General features: G+C 56.0%; 1 pseudogene; it reads right to left on the reverse strand.

Moving 5' to 3' along the window:
* Nucleotides 1–2,251: 2,251 nt before the first annotated feature.
* Nucleotides 2,252–9,884, reverse strand: LOC133352349 (protocadherin-19-like; annotated as a pseudogene).
* Nucleotides 9,885–10,343: the final 459 nt, after the last annotated feature.

Raw genomic sequence — 10,343 nt, forward strand, 5'->3', positions numbered from 1 at the left:
TTACACCACCCCCCCCCCCACACACACATTGATTCCTCTCTGCTGTGCCAGGAGATCGAACTGGCGACCTCTTTGTGTATGTGCGCGTGTGTGCGTGTGTGTGCGTGTGTGTGCGTGTGTGTGTGTGTGCGTGTGTGTGTGTATGCCGATGATTTGTAAATAGCTGCTCATTCAGAAGAGGAGTTGGAGACGCTGCTGCTGAGACTGGAGGGTGCCACTAAGAGGTGGGGCCTTACCATCAGCCCCACCAAAACTAAGCACCTGCCTGGGTATTTTGTACCATCGGACACTCCACCCCCACAACTCCCAATCGGTGATGGGGAAGTTGTGGAGAGAGTGGAGAGTTTCCCATACCTGGGCAGTGTGCTTATGACCGGCTCCAGTTTAACAGCAGAGGTCTCACTCCGAATCAGTCGAGCGGCAATATCTTTTCATCGGTTGCGTAACGCTGTGTGGAAGCTACCTGGTCTGTCGCTCCGCACGAAGCTTCAGGTCTTCTCGGCCACGGTCATTCCCTCCCTTCTCTACGCTTGCGAAACGTGGACCTCCCTAATGGAGCATCTTCGCCGGTTGGAAACATTTAGGCTGGCCTGCCTACGATCCATCCTGGGTTTAACCAGGCTGGATTGTGTGAGGAGCTCACAAATCCTTGAAAGATCTGGGCAAAGTCCCATTGGTGAGCTCCTACGGCAGGCAAGGCTGCGTTGGCTGGGTCATGTAGCCGGCATGCCCAGCCACCGCATGCCTAAACAGGTTTTGTTCGGCCGGATCGAGGGGGCTAAACGGGCGCGGCACGGGCTAGAGAAGAGATGGAGTGATGTGGTACAGGAGGACGTGGAGCTGAGTGGACTTGCCGATGACTGGTACCAGCGGTGTCAAGATCGGCCTCAGTGGAGGAGGCTCGTGAAGGACGCTACTGGGCAGTTGGAGGCAGTCGCCCTACAACAACAACGGAGGGCGGAGGAACGACGCTAAAGCACAGCAAGTTGGTACAGTAGGGGGCAAAGGTGGTGCATCAGCCAGTCATCTCGGTCATCTCGGTCAATCGACCCGTGGCACCTGCCAGCGGGCGTTCGACACTTCACGTGGCCTCAAGGTGCACTTTGCCTGGCACAAGCGTCGTGGTGACGTCACCGCCACTTAGTGGCGAATGGCGGTTGTTGTTGTGTGTGTGTGCATGTCCGTGTGTGTGTGCGTGTGTGTGTGCGCGTGTGTGTGTGTGTGTGCGTGTGTGTGCGTGTGTGTGTGAGTGAGTGTGTGTGAGTGTGTGTGTGCGTGTGCGCGTTTTCGCGTGTGTGTGTGCGTGTGTGTGCGTGTGTGTGTGTGTGCGTGCATGTGTGTGCGTGTGTGCGTGCATGTGTGTGTGTGCGCATGTGCGTGTGTGCGCGTGTGTGTGTGCGCGTGCGTGTGTGTGCATGTGTGTGTGCGTGTGTGCGCGTGAGTGTGCGTGCGTGTATGTGTGTGTGCGTGTGTGTGCCGTGTGTGTGATGTGCGAGTGAGTGGTGTGTGAGTGCTGTTGTGTGCGTGTGTGTGCGCGTGTGTGCGCAGTGTGTGTGTGCGTGCGTGTGCGTGCAATGTGTGTGCGTGTGTGCGTGCAATGTGTGTGTGCGCGTGTGCGGGTGTGCACGTGTGTGTGTGGCGTGTGCGTGTGTGCGTGTGCGTGCGTGTGTGTGTGCGTGTGTGTGTGCGCGTGTGTGTGTGTGCGTGTGTGTGTGTTGCGTGCGTGTGTGTGTTCGTGTGTGTGTGGTGTGCGCGTGTGTGCGCGCGCATGTGCGTGTGGTGTGCGTGCGGTGTGCGTGTGTGTGCGTGCGTGTGTGTGCGCGTGTGTGTGTGTGCGTGTGGTCTGTGCGTGTGTGTGCGTGCGTGGGCGCGTGTGTGTGTGTGCGTGTGTCTGTGCGTGTGTGTGTGTGCGTGTGTGTGCGTGTGTGTGTGCTGTGTGTGTGTGTGCGTGTGTGCGCGTGTGTGTGTGCGGTGTGTCTGTGCGTGTGTGTGCGTGCGTGTGCGTGTGTCTGTGCGTGTGTGGTTGTGCGTGTGTGTGTGTGCGTATGTGTGCGTGTGTCTGTGTGTGGTGTGTGCGTGTGTGTGGTGTGCGCGTGGTGTGTGTGTGTGCGTGTGTGTGTGTGCGTGTGTGGTGTGTGTGTGTGCGTGTGTGTGTGTGCGTGTGTGTGTGCGCGTGTGGTGTGCGTGTGTGTGTGTGTGCGTGTGTGTGTGCGTGTGTGTGCGTGTGGATGCGGCATGAAATGGAACGCCATCAAAACAGAACGAGGAAGCGGCTTCCTTCGGCACCGTTAGCTGCCCCAGGCCCATGTGACACGGACACTCCGTTGATATTTACTGGGTGGTGGCGCCGGCCGGCGCTCGGGGTGGGCGCCCCGTGCTCCGAGTCTTCCTCGCCGATCGTGGAGAGCGTGGGGGGGCGCGGCGGGGGCCGCCCGCGGGAGCGTTGTCCGTCGCCCGTCGCCACGGCCACGTCGACCCCCTCGCGGCAAGCGCCGCCGCCGTCGCCGCCGGGCCTACCCTCGACTCCGTTCAAGTTGGGCGTCCGGCACAGGCTCGAGCGGCCCAGAGCCTCGGGCCGGCCGTCACCGTCACCTGCAAGAGGTGGCGACGTCTTCACCGCCGCGGCGCTATCCCGTCGTCATCGCCGTGAGCCGTGGCCAATCCGATGGTCGAGTGCCGTGATCCGTGCTGAACCAGGGCCGGATCAGAGAGCCTCCCCTAGCACCCTAGTGGAGGAACTGGGGCCAGATGAGTTGTGGATGATAGCGCTGGGGGGATATCCCTGACAAGTCCGGGTGAAGGGGCCGTTACCCCTTCAAGTGTTACATACGCGGCCTGTGACTGACGAAGTATAAGCGTGCCTCCGATTACGTGCGCGTCCCATTTGAACCCACTACACGTGCAACTGAAATACACAGCACCCATGACATAGGTCCTGTGATTTTGGTCTATTTAACGTGTCATTTAAAATTCCTTTATATTAAGTTCACTTGCTTGCTTGCGCGCTTACGACCGTGCAAATCTTTTGGTCGTTTTTTAACCCACTTCCCGTGATCCAATCGAGCTGACATTTGCACACAGACTCGTTGTGCGTGACAATTTATTTTCGTGGAAATTTCTTTCCAAAATTTTCCACTTTTTAGGAAAAAAAAAATGTCACTATCACAATCATATATTTTTCCTAAACACAGAAAATTATTCAAGAAAACAACAAAATGTACAATATAAACAATCACACAAAAACTGAAAACCTTATAATCCTTATATACGACTTCCCTTATATTTAATTTAAAATACCAATGTGATAAAAATGAAACTCTTACTCACGAAAAACAGAAATGAATAATAAAATAAAACCGATGCCACGCATATAAAGGATTTATAGTGAAAAACTTTGTTTTACGGGTTAATTTTTTGTTCTCTTGTTTTTCGCTTGCTTGGCTCAATTCTACATCCATTTTCAGCCGGATAATCCAGATTAGATAACATACACACGTACACGTGAAAAAACCACTCGGAAATAAATAGCGCGGCACGTAACGTGGCTCCGGATAACAATGAGGCAAGGCCCAAATGGTGAGCTTTTAAACGTTCTCACTGAAGGCGATGGTCAACGAACGTTCATTTATCAGATGGGTAGGCTTTGGAATTTTTAGATTTGAAGCTTTCGTGACTGCAAGAATTCATATTCTTAGGTTTTTTCCGTAAAGTCACGTAGGTAAAAATAAAATTGATACAGCTGTCGTGGCTGTGACGGTTCCACCTGAAGACGGAAGCTTGTGTTGCCTCCGAAACGTCGTGATTTTTATTTTATTTTACTTTTATTAAATTTAATTTTTTTTACCTACGTGACTTTACCGCAAAAACCTAAGAATATGAATTCGAATTTTTTTTTATGTTGGATTTCCCACAACTGGCATTTAATTGAACGCATTTGCCAGGAAATGTGGCCACCTCGTAGCACGAGATTCTGCCAACTCACAATAGCGCCTTCCCACCGCTCCTCTCCCATGGTGTTGTTATTGTCCGTCTGCAAATTACCGGCGCAAAACGGAAGTTGATTTCGAGGCCGGACGCTGAAGAAGTGAAGGGTTCGTGTGTGCGGCGCGCTAAACGCTGCTCACCTGCTGGACTGCTGCTGCAGTCGATTGTTGGGCTCCAAGAAACAGCAAGGCCTCTGCAAAAGATCAACGGGGGCACGCCACCGCCATTCACGCACTGCGCAGTCACGATCGCGTGCGGGCGGGCAAGGCGCTGCGTAAGTGCCCGTTAAATGTGTTAGTTAATCATACTCTTTGGTTTTTTCGGTAAAGTCACGTAGTTAAAGAATAAAATAAATGGGAAAAAAAATTACCCGTAAAAACAACGTTTTTCACTATAAATCCTTTATATGCGTGGCATCGGTTTTATTTTATTATTCATTTCTGTTTTTCTTGAGTAAGAGTTTCATTTTTATCACATTGGTATTTTAAATTAAATATGAAAAAAAATTTCCAACAAAGTATACAATTTTGGAAGAAAAAAAATTTTCACGAACATTAATCGTCACGCACAACGAGTCTTTGTGCAAAATGTCAGCTCGATTGGATCACGGGAAGTGGGTTAAAAAACGACCGAAAGATTTGCACGGTCGTAAGCGCGCAAGCAAGCAAGTGAACTTAATATAAAGGATTTAAAAACAACTAAATTGAATCGTTTCGGAGGCAACACGAGCTTCCGTCTTCAGGTGGAACCGTCACAGCAGAATTACTGCATCAAGTGAAGACAACTCTAAGAGACACGAGATTATATATACAGCCTGAGGGGGGGGGGAGCCAGGGGGGGCCGTGGGTGGGGGGGGGGGGACAAGCTGGGGGGGGGGAGGGGCCAGGGTGGGTGGGTGGGGGGGGGGGGGACAAGCTGGTGGGGGGGAGGAGCCAGGGTGGGTGGGGGGACAAGCTGGTAACATCATTTCTTATGATGCAGAAGATGGCCAGTGAGTTAAAACGGGGGGGGGGGCGGAATTTTTATTTAATTTTTTAACTACGTAACCAAAGAGTGTGAAAGAGCGCCAGCTCTCTGCACAAGGGGGATTGTGGACTGGCTCTGACGGGTGCCGCTGCAAGCTTACAAAGAGCTTGAGTGCCCAAGCGCGTGCAGAGATTTCTGGAGCGAGACTCCCCCAAATCCTTTCAAAACGCCGTCGCGTGCCGTATTAGGAGCGAGTTGTTTATCAGCTAAAGGATATTTTGAGACGCTACGGCTGTGCGCGTGTGCCTGCCGAGTTTTATTTTATTCTCTGAAAAATAAACGCCGTACATTCTTCTGATGTGAATAGACACACACATTGTGCCAACATGGCTCCGGATGACATTTAGCCAAGGCCGACATGCTGAGCTTTCAAAGTTTCTCACTGAAGGCGATAGTGACCGAGCGTTAATTATACAGACTGGTCGGCATTGGAATTCTTTTTTACATTTTGGATTTCCCACAACCGGCATTTAATTGAACACTCGCCGCATCCCGACTGTTTTAGCATTTGCCAGGAAATATGGCCACCTCAGAGCAGAGGTCGCAAACGGGTTTTGATTCCTTACCCGTACCCGGCCGCACCAGGGTCGCAAACGGGTACCCGTACCCGGCCGTACCTGTACCCTACCCGTACCTGGCTGGGTACGGGTATCGGGTACCTGATTGCGACCTCTGGGATGAAGCCATGTTGTAGGCGCGGGTGGGTTGATTCTAGGAACTTGAATTGTGAGAAGAGACAAGACGTTGGGAAATGAGTGACAAGCGGTGACTCACCAGTGACTCACGTTCTACCCATACCCGGCCGGTCACGGGTAGCCGGGTATCGGGTAGGGTACGGGTATCGGGTAGGGTACGGGTATCGGGTACGCGGTTGTGACCTCTGCCTCAGAGCACGGGATTCTGCCAACGCACAACACCGCCTTCCCACTGCTCCTCTCCCATGGGGTGTTGTTGTTGTTGTTGTCTAAATGTTGTTGTCTAGATGTTGTTGTCTAGATGTTGTTGTTGTTGTTGTCTAAATGTTGTTGTTGTTGTCTAAATGCACCGCAAAGTCACGACATCCGCTCAGCCTGCAAATTACCGGCGCAAAACGGAACTTGATTTTGATGCAGTAATTTTTAGCTGTGACGGTCCCACCTGATGACGGAGACTTGTGTTGCCTCCGAAACGTCGTGATTTATTATTTTATTTTATTTCCATTATTACTTTTATTAACTTTTAATTTAATTTTTTACCCACGTGACTTTACCGGGAAAAAAAAAAACCTAAGAGTTTGATTTCGAGGCCGGATGCTGAACAAATGAAGGGTTCGTGTGTGTGACGTGGTAAACGCTCACCTTCTAGACGACTGCTGCTGCTGCTGTCGATTGAAATTGTCGTTGCCCTGCAAAAGATCAACGGGGGCACGCCACCGTCATTCACGCACTTCGAACTCACGCACTTCGAACTCACGATCGCGTGCGGGCAAGCGCCGCGTATGTGCACGTTAAATCTGTTAGTTTTGTATATCGCCAGCGCGTGACATTTTCTTCACTTCCATTCTCACCACGGAAGATTGCAACATTCACCGTTTTGTTTAGTAACAGGAGCAATCCGTACGCAGCAGGGTCATTGTGCCGACGTCAGCGCCCGACGTCTGTCCACGAATGGGCACGCAGACTCTGAACCCCTTGTGCAGAGAGCGCACGCTCGCACGCACGCACGCTCGCACGCTCGCACGCACGCACGCTCGCACGCACGCTCGCACGCACGTACGCTCGCACGCACGCACGCTCGCACGCACGCACGCACGCTCGCACGTTTGAAGAAGGGTCTTCGCTGGTACCACGTGTTTCCTGTTCTTTAAACGTATGTAATGTGAGGATATATCCGGATCACTGACGTGTCACAACTCGTCACGATGATTGGCTCTGCCGGTCCTGGTCCACAGCCAATGGGGGGAAGCCTGGGGGCGTGGCCCTGACGTCATGGAAAGGTGACAGCTGTAAGGAGATGATTGGCCCTGCTGGCTTTAGCCACAGCCAATGGGGAGACGAGTCAGGGGCGTGGTCCCGGGAGCCTACGATGGAGTCTGGAAGATTCCACGGAGGCTAACCAGGTTTGGTGGAAACGTACCACGTGACCCGGGTATTAAATAGGGGTGCAGACTAACGACACGTGGTCAGAACGGGAACGAACGGAGGAAGGGGGCCACGCGGGAGCGGGGCTCCGGGTTGCCACGTGGCAGTGCGTCTCTCTCTCTCTCTATCTGTCCCTCTCACGCTGCCTGTCAACAGCGTGAAGGAAAGCTGTTTATAAAAGTGAAATAAAGACCAGATTCCAGGAGTCGCCTCAATGACCATTATTACACGTATATTAAGCTCGCCAAAAGGAGTGCTCGGATCTCAGCGAGCGTTAATACGCGTGGCACCACGATTCGTACCTTCGAATGTGCCTCCTCATTGTATCCGCTTCTCTGAGTCTCTTAAGCATCTGCCACCAGCAGATCCCAGGTACGCGTGGGAACCCACCCACCCCCCCTTCGTGCTGCTGATTGAGGGACGCTGGTTTGCGTAGAGGTCGAACCATGAACCTCTCCGATTCATTAGCTTTATCTTCTTGGTTCTTTCGGTAAAGTCACGTAGAAGGGAAGTAATAAAATAATAAAAATAAAAGAATATTATTTTATTACTTCCCTTCTACGTGACTTTAGCGAAAGAACCAAGAAGATGAATCCCTGCAGTCACGAAAGCTTTAAATCAGTTGCTTTACATTATAAGTGATAACCGGAGTAAAATGCATGCAGATGAAATTTCGGCAAACTCAATCGTACACAATGCGCCTATATTTTATACTTGATTGCAATTTAATTTCGCGGACAGTCTACGGAGATATGCGTGGAAAAAAACACGTCATTCCCCCCTCCCCGCGCACGCCGCAACGTGCGTAACACACACTTGGTGGAGGAGGGCGGATGATGAACCGTGACGGATGATTGATTCTCAAGATTTCTTAAGTGATTGCCGCGGCAGTGAAGTTCAGCGGGGAGTGCTTGGCGGGCCTCCCCGGGCCCGTGCGGTCATTTTCAAAAGGGGGCCGTCTCGCATCGGCGCGTCGCCTACCTGCGTGAGGTCGTGCCGGCCAGGCACACGGCGGAGAGGGTGGCAACGCAGGGGCTTGCCAAGCGCCGGCGTTGCCGCGCCCGCCGCCTCCGAGGGCAGGAAGGACTTGTCCTCGTAGGCGTTGGGCGCGGTGGCGGATGCCGCCTCGCCGCCGGAGCGGGCGGCCGCCCCCGGCTCGTCACGCGCCGGCGTCCTGGCCCGGGCGGCCGCGCCGCAGCGGTAGGTGCGTAGCTCCTTGTTCTCCCGCTTGCAGCGCAGCACCACCGCCACCGCAGCCACGTTCAGGACGCACGATGCCGCGGCCAGCGCCATGACCGCGACGAACGGCGTCGCGAAGCCGTTGTCCCCGTCCCCACCGTCGTCCCCGTTGTCGCCGTCGTCCAGGAGCCGGCCCTCGGGGCGCGCGTCCGTGACGCGCACCGTCAACGTCTTGACCGACACGAGCGGCGGCGCTCCGTCGTCCCGCGCCACCACCGTCAGGTTGTACTCGGCGGTGGCGGTCGCCCCGCGGTCCAGCCGCGTCGCCGTCGCCAGCGCGTACACCTCGCCCCCCCCGTCCCAGGCGCGGAGCGCGAACGGCGGCGCCACGCCGGGCCCCGCGGCCGACGCGCCCTCGAGCGTGCAGGTCACGCGCCCGTTGGCGCCCCCCGGGACACGCCGACGACGGCGGCCGCGGAGTCCGCCGAGGCGTCGCCGGTCGGGCCGAGCAGCCGCACGACGGGCGCGTTGTCGTTCACGTCCAGGACGCGCACCAGCACCGTGGCGTAAGCGGGGACGGAGTCTGGCCCCCGGTCGCGCGCCCGCACGTGCATCTCGTGGGAGTCGGCCTCCTCGTGGTCCAGGGCCCCCACGAGGGTGACTAGGCCCGAGCGCGAGTCCACCGCGAAGAGGTCGTGCGCCGTCTCGCGCGCCCCCAGCATCGCCGCGTACTCCACCTCCCCGTTGGCGCCATCGTCCGGGTCCGACGCGTGGAGCCGCGCGACCAGCGTGCCCGCCGGCGCGTCCTCGGGCACCAGCGCCCGGTACACGGGCCGCTCGAAGGCGGGCGCGTTGTCGTTGGCGTCGAGGAGGCGCACGGTGAGCAGGACCGTGCCGCTGAGCGGCGGGCGGCCCCCGTCCAGCGCGGTGAGCACGTACTCGTGCGTGGCCCGGCGCTCGCGGTCCAGGGCGCGGCGCACCACCAGCACGGGCGACAAAGCGCCGCCGCCGCCGTCGCGCGTCTCCAGGGCGAAGGCGCCGTCGTCGGGCTCCATGGCGTAGCCCCGCAGCGCGTTGGCGCCGGCGTCGGGGTCGTGGGCGCCGTCCAGCGCGAAGCGCGTGCCGACCGCGGCGCTCTCGGCGACCTCGAGGAGGGCGCTCTCGGCCGGGAAGCACGGCGCGTGGTCGTGACGTCCAGCACGTCGACGACGACGCGCACCAGCTCGGCGGGCCGCTCCAGGACGGCGCCGAGCAGCAGGGAGCAGCCCGAGCCAGCGGCGCTCGCCCGGCGGCACGCGGCCTCGCGGTCGAGGCGCGGCTCACCCGCACATCGCCGACGTCGGCGCTCACGGCGAGGTAGTCGGAGCCGTTGGTGCCCCGCAGCGCTTGGAATCGGCGAGCGCGGAATTGCTCGGCGGTGAGGCCCAGGTCGCGGGCCAGGTTCCCCACCAGCGTGCCCGGCGGCTCCTCTTCGCGGACCGAGTAGCGCGGGGGCGCCGGCGGCGAGCGGCGGGCGGAGGCGGCGGCGGTGACGGCGCAGCACAGGCAGACGAGGGCGGCGCCGAGAGGATCCATTTGTCCGGGTCGGGGCGAGCCGGGGCACGAGCTGTGTGCGTGGACGGCGCCGGCCGAGGAGTCGGAATTGCGGGGAGACGAAGGGGGGAGAGGGTCGAGCAGGAATAAGGCAACGCTTGATAACAAGTATAACCCGTAAAAACTAAATTTTGGGAAAAAAATGTCACGAACATTAATTGTCACGCACAACGAGTCTGTGTGCAAAATGTCATCTCGATTGGATCACGGGAAGTGGGTTAAAAAACGACCGAAAGATTTGCACGGTCCTAAGCAAGCAAGCAAGTGAACTTAATATCAAGGATTTGAAAACGACGACGTGGGGAAGCAGGTGATGGGGGGGAAGAAGTGTTCGTTGTAATTTTTTTATTCGGATATTTTAAGTTGTGTAAATGAAATTGTGACCGGAAAATGGAAAAATTGACGATGCATAATCAATAGCGAGACTAGCTTCACTACCCA

The sequence above is a fragment of the Lethenteron reissneri genome, chromosome 40, assembly GCF_015708825.2.
Source record: "Lethenteron reissneri isolate LAM-NWPU_2019-01 chromosome 40, ASM1570882v1, whole genome shotgun sequence".
NCBI classification, from domain to species: domain Eukaryota; kingdom Metazoa; phylum Chordata; class Hyperoartia; order Petromyzontiformes; family Petromyzontidae; genus Lethenteron; species Lethenteron reissneri.